We start from the raw sequence: 4,427 nt of genomic DNA on the forward strand, positions 1-4,427 counted from the left end.
ATGGAATGGTTCGTATGTGGGTGATTGAAACCAGAACAGTGCTACTAAGAGCACTGTGACCACTGAATCATCAGCTACATTGTAGAAACTCACTTATTAAGTGTAAGTGTTATCCTTAATATAAAGGGTGCCACATCACCTTTAGATTCTACAAAGTCTCTGTCTGCTAAGTCCACACTCATCAAAGACACTTTAGCATGGATACCAAAATATTTCCAGAACAGTTTCAGTCGAATTCAATTTAAGTCCATAAGCATCCATTGAGTGTCTCTGAAGTGTAAAGCACATTGTTTGGTCTTTACACCCACTCTTAGGTTGTCTATAATGGCATTCAGGAGATATTCACATAAAGAACAGGAATAGAAAGCAGAATGTAGTAGACATTCCGTAAGAGAGGTTTAAATTTAAGGTCTAGGTATACTTGGGAAGTAAACGTTAACTTTAGCTCAGATGACTAGGGAAGATCTCTATAGATAAAGTTTCAAGAACACCATGAAGGCTGAGAGGATCTCATGAGATTGGTTGGGTGAAGGCAGAAGAATGCAAAGGTTAAGAATTGGCAGTGCAAAGTGATCGTCAGAATTCTAACACCGTCTCATTAGTTGTATGACTTATGCCAGTTTCTCATTTGTAAATGACAGTTAGAAAGATTAAATCATAGGCTTGTTGTTGGGATTAAAGACAATGATTCATGTAAAGTGTGTTACACAGTGCCTTTTATATAAGTACACAGTAAATATTAGTCTCTATTATTGTTACAGAATAAGCATGGAGGAATGAAAGCAGACAAGTACAGGGCATGCAAGAGGAATAGCTGATGAAGTCCATGAAGACCTCATTGAAAAAGGGAGCTAGATGACAGATTATCGAGGGCCTCAAAATAAGAAAAAGTAATATGGCCTTCATTGTACAAAAAAATAGGAAACCACTCAAGGTTTGGAGTAAGAAAGTAAGTTACATAACTAAATCATAATTAAATGGTATTTGACTCTTACCAATTTTAAGACAATATTTCTGAAGTCTTTTTAAGATGCATGCTGGTAACACTGTTCACAATAGCAAAGGCATGGAATCAACCTAAATGCCCATCAATGGCAGATCAGATTTTTTAAATGTGGTATATATACACCATGAAATATTATTCAGACATAAAAAAAAAAAATAAGAGCATGTCTTTTGCAGGAATGTGGATGGAGCTGGAGGCTATCATCCTTAGCAAACTAACACAGGAACAAAAAACCAAATATCACATGTTCTCACCTTTAAGTGGGAGCTGAATGATAAGAACTTACGAGCACAAAGAAGGAAACAACAGAGACTGGGGTGCGCTTGAGGTGGGAGGGTGGGAGGATGAAGACAAACAGAAAAGACAACTATTGGGTACTGAGCTTAATACTTGGGTGATGTAATAATATGTAAAACAAACTCCCATGACACACGTTTCCCTATGTAACAAACCTTCACATGTATACCCAAACCTAAAATAAAATTTTTTAAAAAGATACATGGCTGTAAAATGATCATGACTTTAAGTACTACTAATAAGAATATCTACTATTCACCAAGTACTTACTACAGATAGCATTGTGCTAGGTGCTCCACATATTTTAAAATTTAATCGTTACCAAAAAAATCTGTATAAGCAAACTGATATTTTTAAAAAATTAGAAAACTGAGGCTCAGAGAGGTTAAGAAGAGCCAACATGACATCCCTAAAGGAAAAATACTACTGAATGATGATTCCTTCGGGAAACCTAATAGTTCAGTTCTGGTTTGTTCTGTCCTGATATTTACCACACTACATTGCATTCAATTCTTAATTGTCTGTTATCCCCACTCGAGTGAAATCTTCTTGCATCAGGACCTATATTAGTCAGCATTATGATCATTGTGTTCTAGACAATCAAGCCACATTGTGAGTGAATGCATACATAAATACTGTAATTTTATGGCAGCATTTTCTTTTTTTTTTTTTTTTTTTGAAAAAGAAAAAAAAACTTTATTTCAAGCAGGTTCAGTGATATATGTGTGTACTACAGCAAAGGCTGGTTGTGGCAAAGTTTCATTTCAAACTGTATGATGTGGGCTGGGCAAGGTGGCTCACGCCTGTAACCGCAGCACTTTGTGAGGCCGAGGTGGGCTGATCACCCTGAGGTCAGGAGAGACTGGCCTGGCCAACATGCCGAAACCCCGTCTCTACTAATAATACAAAAATTAGCTAGGTGTGGTGGCGTGCACCTGTAATCTCAGCTCCTCGGGAGGCTGAGGCAGGAGAATCGCTTGAACCCGGGAGGTGGAGGTTGCGGATCACGCCACTGCACTCCAGCCTGGGTGACAGAGCCAGACTCAAAAACAAAAGAAAATAAAACAAACAAAAAAACCAAAACTGCATGATGTATAATTTTGACATTATGTGGGAATGCTTGACTTCTGCCAAAATGTAGATTCAATCCAATATTATGCCAATTTTTATATTCACTGTAGTCCCTACATTTTCATAACCAAAAAAAAAAGAGAATAACCTTACAGTTACCTACTAAGGTAACGAACTGTGAAATCAATTCCCCAATATTGCTTTGAAAATAAACCCCTTGGTTGTTAAGAGAAATTCCAACTTCCTACTCCATCTGAATGTATTATTTAACCGGTATTCTTCAGTCATCATCTACTGTTGGCTTGATTGTCACTCCTCTTCTTATCTGACCCCAACCAATTAAACGCCAGTGTTTTTCAACTCTTCGGCTAAGGGCAATTTTTTCTCCTACCTCTGTGCACACTGGATTGGTCAAAACAATTTTACCCAAATCGGCCTTGACAGCACTAACTCTCCCTCCTGTCGACAGGGATCCTATGTTCACCATGAGCACTTCATTCTTAGACAGCTTTTGAACCTTTGCTGCTTTCTTGTCTCCTTCAGTGCGTACACCTAGAAGCCGTCTAAGCAGGAAATAGGAAATTTCCAATTCTGTGAATATCTCAGGTAAAGCTCCGACTGCACCAAGTACTTGTCCCACCATTCTGTCAGCCCCGCACAAAGTGGGGTCAATTTTTGTTCCAACTCCAATAAGACCGCCTGGAGCAGCATATTGCAGATCATTATGCTCTGCAAAAAGTGATACAATTTTGGAAAAGATTGGTTTACACATGAGTTTTCCTTCACTATCTTTGGAAACAATACCAGGTCTTACTTCTATCTCCTGGCCCACCTTTAATACTCCTTTTAGGATACTACCACCAGCTACACCTCCCTTAAGGTCATCAACTTCACAGCCAGGTTTGTTGACATCAAAAGATCTAATAACAATAAGCCGGGGCTCTGAAGTAAAGTCTCTTGGGGGTACTGGAATTTTCTTTACTATGTACTCACAAACAACTTCAATATCGTATTTCAGCTGAGCTGAAATTGGAATAATGGGAGCTCCCTCTGCTACTGTACCTTGGACAAATGCAAGGATCTGCTCGTATTGTTCTTTAGCCTGACTTTCTTTTACCAAATCAATTTTATTTTGTAGAATCAAAATATGCTTCAGTTTCATGATCTCTATAGCAGCCAGGTGTTCAGACGTCTGAGGCTGAGGACAAGATTCATTACCAGCTATCAACAGAAGAGCTGCATCCATCACTGCTGCACCATTCAGCATAGTAGCCATCAAAATATCATGGCCAGGACAGTCAACAAAGGAAACATGTCTGACTAATTTGAAGTTCCCTTTGGTCCCTGCAATGTCTGTAGGAAACTCATCAGGTGTACTGCTCCCACAAGATCTATAACATTCTGGCCGAGGGCAACTTGGGTCATCAAGTTTATAAATCTTAGCATTAGCATATCCAAGCTTGATTGTAATATTTCTTTCTAGTTCATTTTTGAACCTGACGGTGTGAACTCCAGAAATACCTTTGACAACTGTGGATTTCCCATGAGCTACATGACCAATTGTACCTATATTAATTGTGGCTTGCCTGCTGATAACTTCGTGTGAAAGTGGCGTCAACTTGGTAACATCCAACGTGGTGAGATCCTGACGCGAAAGATGCGGCTGCCCCAGAGTCACTCCAGCTTCTCCGCCCGCCATGTTGCCAGAAGAGCTATGGCAGCATTTTCATTGTATAGCATATCTATGAGCTTTATCTGGCCCGCTGCAAGCCTATTAGTGTTGATACTAGAATATGTGCATGTCAAGTTTATATTTTCACTTTTTAAATCTTTATAATACAGTTAGAATAGGTTTAAAATTTTTTCTGGTCCAATTAATGTATTTTGCCCCTAAAATGTAAAAATAAGTATTTAATTCATATAGCTTATATTTGTGTCATCAGAAAAATCATCCTTTTTAAAAAATAATTTTCATTTTCTGGACAAAGGAAGTTTCAAATATCTACTCTTTGAGTAATCTTTTCCACGAAGAGGTAAAAAGTCATTTCTTAAA

The 4,427-nt window shown here is 38.4% G+C and overlaps 1 pseudogene across 1 annotated transcript; it reads right to left on the bottom strand.

Annotated features, from left to right (window-relative positions):
- Positions 1-1,957: 1,957 nt before the first annotated feature.
- On the bottom strand, positions 1,958-4,086 carry LOC700113 (eukaryotic translation initiation factor 2 subunit 3 pseudogene; annotated as a pseudogene). The gene has a single exon (XR_001444928.3). The product of XR_001444928.3 is annotated as a eukaryotic translation initiation factor 2 subunit 3 pseudogene (transcript).
- Positions 4,087-4,427: the final 341 nt, after the last annotated feature.

This window comes from Macaca mulatta, chromosome 5, assembly GCF_049350105.2.
Source record: "Macaca mulatta isolate MMU2019108-1 chromosome 5, T2T-MMU8v2.0, whole genome shotgun sequence".
In the NCBI taxonomy this organism is placed as follows: domain Eukaryota; kingdom Metazoa; phylum Chordata; class Mammalia; order Primates; family Cercopithecidae; genus Macaca; species Macaca mulatta.